The following is a 12,858-nucleotide window of genomic DNA, read 5'->3' as shown; positions in this document are numbered from 1 at the left end:
CATTTATATGAACTAAGCTTCACCCTTGCTCAAGTTTGTCTCACTTATTTTCTCAGACAAGTTCAAGCCATGCTTATACGAGTTGAGCCTCTTGGTTTGTTGTGCAGTCCTAGCACCAAGTATCCCTATTTTGTAGAATCATATTTTAATCTCACAACTCTTGGTATGAAACGTAGGATGCCAACCCCTCATGTTGTAATACATATTACCATGACCCTGCGGGGTCACAACTTTGCCTGAAAACTATATTCTTGAGGATGTTATTTCAACGAAAATGATTATACTATCCTTGTAAAATAGCATGTTCTTCAGAATGCCTCACAAATTCTGAAATCCTTCACATGTTTAAAATTTTTGATTCTTGACTTTTGTAGGACATTTTTAACCTCTTAATGTTCATGCGATATATATGTAAACTGTTTGGAGGTCACAACATCTCAATAAAAAGGAGATTTACATAAACATTGCGTGGACCTGATGAAGTTTGCATAAACAAATTTGTGAACCTAGTTAACTTGAATCCCAATAAAGTTTATCCATATATCAACCTAGTTAACTTGAATCCCAATTTGTGAACCTGGTTCACAACCCCTATGCGAGCCTTCTAGAATTGAAAAGTTCTAGCTCAACAAGTTTGATCCATATATTTATGATTGTTCTGACATCCGTGCAGACGTCATGTGAACCTCCTTTAACGGAAAACTCAAAGTAAAAGATTATGTTAGCAAATATATGTTTGACACTCGAAAATTATTGTTGTGAATGTCCCCAAAATTCACATGTTTTTTTATTTGAGCAGAGCAGGTTCATGTCACAAATTTCAAAACATCACGATCTTTGCATAGATACTATGCAAACCTCCTTTAGTTAACTATTCGCTTAAAGTCTAGACGTATGTCTGCAAATGTGTGTTTTGACATTCAGAAACACATATTGAGAACATCCTTACTTTCACATGTTATATGATTCAAACTCGACTGGTTCACATCACTTATTTGCAAATGTTCTTGACCTTCATGCATATAACATGTGATCCTTCTTTAACTAAAATCGCATAAAGTCAAGTTGTTAATGTATGGTGTAAATATCAAAAATACTCTATGTGAAGCTTTCGTTAATGCAATGTCATTTTGCAAATGTTCTTACTTTTGCATGTTTTTTTATTCATATATAAAGTCATTGGCAGTTTTGTTTTTTTTTTTTGTCTTTTATTTGTTTTTCGTTAGAACTCTAATCCTTTTTCATCTTTCTTTGCAGTGATTTCTGTGCAATTCATGTTGCAGCATTCTGGCGAGGTTGAGGCAGTTTTTTGGTCAACTTTCTCTTCTTTTGGTACCGAAAAACTTAGGATGAAATGTAAGTTCTATATATTTTCTTGTATTCTTAAGCTTTTCTTTTTTGTAGATATATATATTTATTAGCCTTGTAGTATTTGTGTTTGGTTGTTGTCGTTGATGATTTACGTTTGTTTGTTGTGTTTTATTTAATATTTGACACCGGATTATACATTTAGAATTGACTATGTTGATGATTGTTTATATATATATATATATATTGGTCTTATAGTATTTATGTTTGGTTGTTGTCGTGGATTATTTATATTTGTTTGTCTGTTTGTTTGTTATTTAATTTTTGGTTGTTTTGTTTTGGGGTAATGTGGTTAGGGTTGCCTGTGCACAAGCATTCAATAAGGGCAATGGGGTTAGGGTTGAAGTGAATAGTTTTCAGTATTCGCATATCAGAGTGGTTGGTGTATGCAGTTGTGTTAATTAAGTATATAAAGGCTATATGGATGACCTTTTTTTATATGATATTTTTATTTGATGAATGAAATGTTGTGTGATTGGTGTAGGCAATTAATGACCTTTATAGAGTTTCTTCCCTCTTTCAAACCTTTTTAAATTCCTCAATTTACAGCCCAAACTTTCCAAATTCCAAAACCACTTAGCCAAACACTACTACACCACTTATTTGGTAAGTTTTAAATTTATTTTTCTTTATTTTCCTCTTTACTTGTTTTCTTTTTAGGGATATTTTAGAAATATATTTTAGCTAAGGTTTTTAACTTACACTTTTAAATTAAATTTCAGCATGAGATGCCACATAGGAATGGCCCACATAGGAGGATGCCCCACCCTATGGACCATTACCATTTTATTTAACTTAGATTATTTAAGTTTTTCATTCCATAAAATCCATATTTAATATTTTATATTATTTTAAAATTTAGATTTCAAATCCATAAAAACCCAATTCTAATTTAATACAATTATATTATATACATATCAAATTAAATCAAATTTTATTTGAAATCCTATTTGACTTTATTTTGACAAAAATTATCAATTATTCTATTAAATTTCTATTTTTTTATAAATTCAATTTTGAATACAAATTTCACTAAAATCATCAATAATTGTTCATAAAATATATTTTAACATTTAACTTACACTAATTTGTATTTTTATATTTCTTTATCATAAAAATCATGATTAAAATTATTATATTTATTAAAAATACTCTAAAAAATTATGTGTTATATCCAAATTTAATTTCAATAAAGATTCAAATTCTTGTATAATTTCAATTTTGAATTGATATTCAATTTAATTATAGTTTAGATGAAAATTTAAATCAAATCCAAATCCAATTAGAATATTTGAGTTCTACTTATTAAATCTCAATTAAATCCAAATCTAAATTTAAATTTTAGAAATTAAAATCAAAATTCAACGAGTCTCCAAATTCAAATGCACACTCAATTCAAATCCCGACTAAATTGATACTCAAATTAAATTCTAATTAAGTCCAACCTAAATCCAAATTAAATCCGATTAAAAATAAAAACCCAATTTAAAATGAATTCCTAGTTTGAGATTTATGAATGCTTTGAACCTCACCGAGGACATGGCATTGGATAGAAATGATTGGAGGAAAAGGATTCATGTGGAAGACCCAAAATGAATTTCTTTTTTTGGTTCATATCGCTGACCCCAATTGTTTTGGGATGAAGGCGTAGTTGTTGTTGTTGTTGTTTGTCCTAGTTTGAGATTTATTCTAAATCCAAATTAAATCTCAAATTATAATTAAATTTCACCTTAAGTTCAAATAACATTTTAGCATTAAATTTACCTTTATTCATCATAAAAAATATCGAAAATTTATGGGGTTTACATGTGCATCGACAACTAGAATAGATGAACATTATCATGCAGGTGACAAGTTTCACATGAAACAATGAAGTTTAATCCAAATGCAAGCCCCTAAAACTGAGCAATCAAGAAAACAAAAAAATTAGCAGTACACTAGCGCGTGGATGAGAGAACAAAACAAAAGTTAATAACCAAAGAAGACAAACAAAAGTAAAAGATCCCAAAAATATTATCCAAAAGTTTCGTGTCAAGCATATGTGGTTATACAGCTAACATATGAAGATTACCCCCTTTTACTGTCAATAACAAAATAGTTTCAATTTATGACCAGTGGAACCAAATCAACAAACCTAGTTATGTCATCCACCTTGAAAGGCTGAATGTTATCCACAATATTATGGTGAACATCAATAACACTAGTTTGGTTATGTAGTTCCACATTCTCTGTAAACATCGTTTAATTATATACAACGTCACATAAAAAATATGTGATTTTTTTTAACTCGATTCAATAAACCTTGCAAATACTTGAGTTACCTTGCATAAAAAATGTAATAACGTCACATAAAAATCCTGCAAAATTTATTTTAAACTCGAACCGACAAACTTAGCAAATATTTGAGTTACCTCGCATAAAAAATATAATAACCACATAAAAAATCTGCGATTTTTTTAACTTGAATCGACAAACCTCACAAATACTTGAGTTACCTCACATAAAAAATGTAATAATGTTTCCTAAAAATTTTGCGAAATTTCTTTTAAACTCGAACTGACAAACCTCACAAAAAACATTTACAAACAATGATAAGAAAGTCCGCAAAAAAAAATTATGATCAATAACCAATATTTCTGATTTTTCTCCTTAATATGCTAATTTCCTACATTTTGTGCATGTTCTTGTTACTGAACATTAAACCTGGAATGAAGTTAAACATACAAACCTAAGAACATCTAGAATTTAAAAAATATCATAAAATCTGTCAAATTTACATTTAAAACATCATCCAGAATTTAAAATACATTCACTTTTACTTTATCTCAATATCTCCATTTGAAAATATTATCAATTTTGCCCCCACAATTTGTTATTATCCTCCTCCTCAACCGCTCTCTTTTGTGTGAATGTTACTATCAGAGCTTCAATTTATACTTTCTTTGCCTTTGCAGACCGCGGAGCTTTTGTTCACACTGCCTTTGCCACCAACAGAGTGTGTTCTTTTAGCGATGCCAATAGCGCTACCTTTCGCGCTGGCTGCACGATTGTGGTTTCCTATGGCTTTGCACTGTTTGATCCCAATAGTTGTGTTACTGTGGTTCCCTTTGCTTTTTCTGCTTCAACTACCTTTGCTAACTCAAATTCTTTAACGTGCTTGTAGTAAGTGATCATTTATTTTATGTCATCCATTATATCAACCTGATAAAGGGTTTATGTTTGTTATAAAAACAACTATTAGCATTTTGATACTCACCACAAACATGAACATTTAAACATGTACCTGGGTGAAATTCTCCTATGTTCCCTGCCACAAGAGTGACATGTAGGCGATCACAAAACGTTCACAGTGTTTCCTATAACAATCATAATCCAAATCAATAACATGTAAAAAAATTAATTGAATTAACAAATATATAAACAAAGTACTTACTCGTTATCTTGCTGAGGGATATCATCCTCAAGTGTGAAACAATCATAGCCCATACATCTCGTAAAAAAATGACCCTGCAGCAAAACATTAAACTTGTTAAACCTACTGAGTACGAGAAAACAATCTTACTATTGTTAGTAATCATAACTTACTATGTAGATGATGTTATCATCTATGCATGTTGTGGTGCAAAGTGAATTGCATAGCGTAAAGTCCTTCGCCTGCACGTCTATTTGCCAAAGAACCCAATGATTATTGTTCTAGTTGGTAGGAAATAAGAACTACAAAATAATTTGAGATTAAAAAACAACTTGGGCACCCATAATTTAAGTTTGGTACTTATGCAACAATATTATAAACATATACCTTGTCAGCTTCAAACCAAATGTAAGGCAAGGATTTATCGTCTAAGCATATAACTATCTCCTCTTCATGTTTGGGAGTTGTGAGCAATTGTTGTGACCAGCCAACATATACAAGTTAGTTTTTGTTTTTCAGTAGTAATACAACAAAAACAAAAGGTTGTGCTTACTCACAAAGAAATAGGGAGTAAGGTAAATCATTTTTGGCAGATTTTCTTCATTTTTCATGAGATGATTATGTTTTACTTGAAGTCTTTCCATGAATCTTGCTAAATGCTATATATGTGGTACATGTATGTTATATTCGAATGAGTACACATACAAAAGAACAAACAAATGAACATGCAAACTTCATACTTGCATCACTTCTCATCCAAGTTTCTTCATCAAAATCAAATTATTTTGGATCCTTGTCAGTCTTCTGCACATCTTGTACCTCGAGCAGAATAACTGGGGTTGGGGATGGGGCTTTATAGGATTGATGTTTGCCATGTCACCTTTTCCATGTTGCTCTCCTTATACTCATTACAAACTACTTAAGATATACATACAACACATAAGACATTGAAATTGTTCATCAATAAAGACTACATAAATATAAAGAAACAAACTTCATTAAAGAAAAAACTAATGAATACAGATGACATAATAAACTAAAGAATAAATGTATGATTTAATATGATTCTGCCTATTGTGTCCAAGCTCACCACAAATACTGCACTTGTATGGCACAACATCCTTGTTTGTTATTCGTCTCTTCTTCTTAGGAAGCCCTGGTTTGGGACCCATATTTGGTGGTAAGAGAGGAATAGAGTTCAGAGGAATGAAGTGTGGCTTATTATCCACCATTGGCATAAATGGATAGCTATTATATGCAGCACGATATGAATCAACAATGTACCACTTGTCACAATATTCATCTGGTTGTTTGCCTTCATACAAAATGAATGTGATCATATGTTTGCATGAAATCCCACTAACTTTCCACTCTCTACAGTTGCACTCTTGACTCATGAAATTAACAGTGTAACCAAAATCTCGGTTGTGGGCTTCATATCGGTGCTTGAGGCAATGCACTACTTGCACACATACTCTTACCTTTCTCAAGCTTTTCTTTTATGTTGGGCATCATTCCTTCTTTGCTCATAAAGTTTCATTAACATGAGACGAAGCTTTTCAATAAGAGAAATCAGGGGCTTGTCATGTATTGTAAGAATCCACGCATTGGAACTCGCTGCTTCATTAGAGGTTAAGCATATGTACCTCTTAGCTGAAAACTCATTGTTAGCCTAATGTTTCTTTGCAACATCTTCTGTGACATATGTGTACATGTCTCTGCATTGCTAGTTGATCTCGTCAAGAAAGTATATATACTATATTGTCGTAGATGCTCTGGTTGTGCTCCACCAAAGCGGTACATGTGATGAGCCAAAAGCAATTTTAAAGTTGTTCGTCAAGTGCTTCATTCAATATCCAACATAACAATCAGGCCATATAAACAGGACTACATATTGTAGCCCTAGGTGTCTATTTGAGATGACTGTCTACCGTTGTTTAGCTCTAAGGTTCTCAATGTTGTAGCGATCAAATTATCACTTTATGTGTGACAAAAACCATGCCTATGAATCCTTTGACTCTCTATCTGCAACTGCAAAGGCAACCAAAAATATCTGACTGCAATAATCAATACTATGTGCTGACAACAATATACTCATGTATTTTTCTTTTAGGAATATGTCATCTACCAGAAGAACTGGATGACATCCTTTAATAAACTCATTGATGCATTGATGAAAAGATATGAACATGTACATAAATTGATTTCACATATCAGTCTCAATGATCGTCCTCGATCCTCAGTTATTCATCTTTAAATGATACCAATAGGTGGGAAGCAACCTGAAGGAGTCTTCAAATGAACCATATATCTCCATCTTACCTACTTTTTGTCCATGCCATGTTTGTTTGTAACTAAGCTCCACACCTTTCTCCCAACTTATATTATTCATGATTTCTCTTGGAGTCATCACCGGGTTTTTGTGCAACCGTCCATGAATAACACATGAAACCCACTTGAAAGACACATTTTCCGCTACTAGGTTGCCTAATGATCCATCGTATGTATAATCGCTTTAAGACTTTTTCACTGAAAAGAACGCTACTTCCCAGACTTTTGTGCAATAGATCTTCGAGGTGCAATCAATCTTAGTCTACAAGTTCTTTTGCATGCATACGATAGTTACTCTGTGTTGCAACTTTTCTTGAATTTTGTTTTATAATTGTTCCTAATCATATGATTTTTAAAAAATTCACGGCAATGCTTGACATCATTAAACCTTTTGCCGATAGCAACCTCTTGATCGTTGGACTCTATTGCTAGCCATTGAAATTATTCGTAATCCTTTAGTCTTTTCTTACGTAACTATTTATACAACTGAGATGCCTCTGCATCAAAGATTGCCAATTGCTCTTCTGCAAAAGAGAACCTATCCATTGAGAATCTAATAAACCTTATAGCATTAGAGTATAAACTTAAAACATTTATAAAGCCCAACAAATGCTCATAAAACTCACACAACATACCAACATTTAGGCTTCCCACATGTCATTTGTGCATCATTGCTAGGATGCAAATCACTAGAACTGGGGTACCCACGTAGTTTAACATCCTCTCTAGTGATCCTCTATTGATGTACACCCTCAATTGTTCATTGAAGTTCTTCATTGTCTATAGGTCCAACATCTATATTCCTAATTGGTTCAGGCAAATGCATGTTCTCTACTTGTACAACATTATTATCGTTTATTATTTAAGACAATTGCATGTTTGGTTCATCAACATCATTCATTGCTTGGGGCAGTTTGATGTTCTACAACACACTAACCTCAATAGATTGTTCTACATCTCTTCCAACTGCTTCTTGTTGCACTATATGAATCACTAAGTAAACGTTGTCATTAAATAACATCTCTTTTACATCATCATCGTAAAAAATAACTACCCAGCCTGGTTCATCACCTATGGACAATGAATATGTATACCGAAGGCTCATTAACTCTTCACTCTGTCTTGTCTTTCGAAACTACTTAGCCACTAATTCATTAAAGCTAATATTTTTTTGGACCACTAAAGATTTTCAACTATGATCATTAGTGTCACGATAGTGCACTTTAACAGTTACTGAAGTCATCTTAACTACCTATACCAACCACATGAAATATACATCTATTGAGAATAAAATATATACAACAACCACTTTGCAAAACCAACTACCCACATTAACACCTTGTGCACGGTCAACCCAAGTCCCATTACACATACACAGAAAAATAAAAAATCATATAATAATGGGCAAGTATCTTCAAAGAAGCAAAAATATTAATTTTTTATGTGATAAAACATCTTCAAAGCAAATACAGATTTTCAAAACAAACATTATATTCTTTAAAAAAAAAAGCCCTAAACTATACGTGCAAAGGGGATTTTAGGATCCATAGGTTGGGGACCACAAAGAACTAACCTTTCAATCTAATAAGAGAAGTCAATGGGAAGAATGCCGCAACCTCGTTGGAATCATTGAAAAAGTTAATGGAGATAAGAGAAACTCAAAATTTGTGCAGAAGGGATTTTGAAAACCATATGTTGGGAACCACAAAAAGCCCTAGATTTTGTTCTTTAAAAGAAGCAACAAATTTAAGATGTTGGTACTGGGTTGAAAATAACCCTAACAAAAATAACTCTGATCGAAACACGATACTGGCATCTCAATCACAACAAAAAATATGCATTTTAAATTTTAAAACATATTTCACAGATTTTTTATGCAACATTATTTCATTTTTTATGCAAAGAAACTCAAGTATTTACGCAGTTTCTCAGTTTGAGTTTTAAAAAAATTCATAAGTTTTTTATGTGAATTTAGAAATTTTGTATGCAAAATAATTCATGTATTTGTGATGTTTAGAGGTTCGAGTTTAAAAGAAAGTTCGCTTGCATTTATTTTATGCAAATTTCATAAATTTTTTATGTGAGGTAACTCAAGTATTTACGAGGTTTGTCGGTTCAAGTTTTAATAAATTTCATAGATTTTTTACATGAAATAACTCAGGTATTTGCGCAGTGAGAATGTTCAAGTTTGAATTTTTTTTGCAGATTTTTTATGACGCTATTACATTTTTTATGCGAGGTAACTCAAGTATTTGTAAGATTTGCTAGTTCAAGTTTTAAAAAAAAATTGCAATTTTTTTAATGTAAATTTAAGATTTTTTATGTAAAGTAATTGAGATATTTGCGATGTTTGGATGTTCGACGAAGGCAGGTGACTCATGCGAGGGGCCGGGAGCATGGGTCAGCCGTCGAAGGGGTGAGGAGTTGCAAGTGGAGAGAGGTTGTGAATGGCAGAACACAGAGGGGGAAGAAACCCCTAATTCGAACAAGGTTAACGCTTAAATCCTGGGCCTAGTGGGGTGGGCGAGTTCACAGGTTCAAAAAACCCATTTACGAGGATCGAGCCGATCAAGCCTTATCGAGCTCGATCGTCTGATCGGACTCAGCTCGTTAGCTCATTTGGAGCCTTAGCCGGCTTGGTTCCTTGTGCATTTCTAGCCCTAACACCAGTCTCAGGAGGATATTATTGGCAACTCCATCCTCAACACCACTTTTGACACTAATTGGCAGCACATGGAAATTTTTATTTCCATATCTGTGCAAGGTTTCCAAAAAGAGCCTTAATTACTTCTTTCTTGATCTGTTAACATTTTACAATTACACTCTGTGCATCGTGTTTCATTCTTTAGCACTTCTCTTAGACCTTAGCTTACCACTTTAGATTGCATAATGGTTCTCATGCTAGCTTCCTGTATTGATCATTATGGCTTAAACCCTTAAAATGTGTATTTAAAAAGTGTATCTTGTCTTATCAGTTTTGTGTTTGGCAAGTTTTTCCTAGTTTTTGCATAGATTTCTTTTTTTGGGGGACAAAACTACAGCAAAAAAAAAGGGTTAGGTATAATCTAATTTTATAGAAAATATAGCACGTATGTTGGGACATACTTATGCATGATGTGCAACCAAATGCCCCTTCATGGGTTCTTTTAAATGTTCTGGCCTATATGTGCATGTTAGAAAATATTGCATTTAATGATCGTTGTAGAATGAACAACCAAACTTTCATGAACAGCATCAGTACCCAATCTCCATATGTGCTTAACATTAATCCAGTTGTGATGTTTGTTGAAGTATCCACTTGCTTCACACTTATTTTCTTAACTATTTTTTATTTTCACATTAAGTTATACACTAGATAATGCCTTTTGATAGAGAAACAATTAATTCATACAACGTTCATTCTCATTTGTCTGTTACCAATTTGGGGCAGGGGTCCTAGCTTTGGAGTTTTATCCGTAGGTACGGCAGGCCGAGTCAGTGCGACCAGGTCTTCGTGCCGGGTGCAATTTCTTCGGATTATAAATTCAAAAAAAAGTATGACAATTGTTTGTCTGCTAGAACTAAAAATAATCCAAGTCTTCTGCTTATAACAGGAAGGCTTTAATCCAACTTTGACCAAGATGGAAAGGTTTTGAACCTCTTAGCATTGTACCCAAGCAGGCTTGGTCAAATTTTAGGGATCACTGATTTATAATGTTTTATAAGATCTTGCATTGATGATTTTAGAGATTGAAGCAGACCATGACTAGTAAAAATTGTGTTTCTTTGTCGTTCATTACATTTGTAGCGCTGATAACGGTATGATTGAAGTTCTAAAATACTCTAATTTATGGATCTTGTTAAACTCTAGGAAAATAACATATACCAAGGCCAGGCCTAAGGGGACGGGGGCCTTAGGGATGGCAGTGGACAGGGGGCGGAGAAGGGGGATAAGGTCTTCACCCCCGTCCCATCTCAAAATCCTGCCCTCCATCTCCGCCTTCATCCTTGCATGGGTTTTGATTTTAACCTCCATCTCCATTTCATGTCTTCCATCCCGGGTTCACTGCAATCCCTAAAAGTATTTTAGTTATTCTAACAAGGGGGATTGGGGACGGGGGAGGGTAGGGGAAAGCGCAAGTCCATTCTTGCACGAGTTTTGATTTTAGCCTTCATCCCCGTTTCATATCCTCCATCCCCGGTCCAAACAGGACAACATGGGTTGGGGCTTCGTTTTCCCCCAATCGACTGTCATACCTAGGGATGGCAGTGGGGCGGGGCAGGGCGAGGGACAAGGTCTCCACCCCCCGCCCCACCTCAAGATTTTATCCTCCACCCCCACCTCCATCCCCGGCCGGGATGGATTTTATCCTCCACCCCCGCCTTCATCCCCGTTTCATGTCCTCCATCCCCAGTTCAAACAGGGATGAGGCGGAGCGGGGCAGGGATATTGCCGGGAAAAGTGGTTGGGGCGGGGATGGGGCAGAGCGGGGCAGGGAAAAGTGCACGTCCATCCCCGCCTTCACCCCGGGACGGGGATGGATTTTAACCTTCGTCCCCGCCTCCATCCCTGTTTCATACCCTTCATCCCCGGTCCAAACGGGGCGAGGCGGGGCAAGGCCCCGCTTTCCCCCGGTCCACTGCCATCCCTAGCCATACCTGGGGGCTTAGCTATCATATGGGTGGTTAAGGTTCAATTTCTGTGGGTGTCACCTTCCTAAAGAAGCTGACGCCCACTATGGAGTCCACCCCTACCTTGGGGGGAGGGGTCGTCTATGATCTACCCACTACCAGGCTTTGGGTTTCTCCGTGTATACCAAGGCTAGGTAGCATGGAAATGCATATTAAAAAAAACAATGCAAATGTATAATGCAATTGGTTTATTGGAAAGTTGCCGTGAGGGCTCCACTTATCTTGTTGAGTGCCAACACATCACCAAGTCAAAGGGATGTTACGATTTCAAGACCCACAGGTGTGGGTCCCTTCCAGCCTAAATTGGGTACTATGCTCTTTGGTTGGTAAAGGGACCTGGTGCTTTTACACCAATGAGCTGGCGAGTGATTGAGATAGTTTTCTGTAATTATCCTGAAAAAAAAAAGGTGTATTAAGAAGTTATATATGGCATAAGCACAAGAACAAAGTGCATTGGGTTTGTCGTCACAAGTCCGAAACCTACATGCAGCATTCTTTGCTGCCGAAGCCCAGGCAATATGTGGTCGGTGAAGAGGGGTTTTTTCCCTTAGATTCTACAAAAAAAAAAAAAAATCCTTGATTTAATCTGATTATACTTTATATCGCTTGGTTATGACATGATTTTCTTAGCCTTTAACTAAGTGAGATAGTTGATCAAGATTGGAAAAATAAAATAATATCGATAACCAACCTTTTTTCAGTTACTTAGATCATCACAAATAATTGAATCTCTCTCTCTCTCTCATCCACAGTGCAAATCAACAATCCAAATCAAGTCTAGGCATTGGATGCACTATCCAGGTCACTAAAGAAGAATCTTGAAAATATCCAAGTTCATGAATTTGATAGGCAAGAAAATTTGGAGTTCAAGAAGATGGATATTGTTTGGAGTCAAGCCATGGCAACCCAACCAAGGCTTTTCCTATTTTGGAATGTCTCCAATCGTCCTAAGATGCCCTCCATGCCACCCTTTCAAGATAAAATAATGCACCAGCACTTTACTCACCAAATAAAAACAAATATCTAGTGATAAAAGAATACCATCCCCAAACATGCACATTCTCTATCCTTCCTCT

This window comes from Nuphar pumila, chromosome 8 (genome assembly GCF_984573655.1).
Source record: "Nuphar pumila chromosome 8, dmNupPumi1.hap1.1, whole genome shotgun sequence".
Lineage (NCBI taxonomy): Eukaryota > Viridiplantae > Streptophyta > Magnoliopsida > Nymphaeales > Nymphaeaceae > Nuphar > Nuphar pumila.
This window is presented reverse-complemented; position numbering follows the sequence as displayed.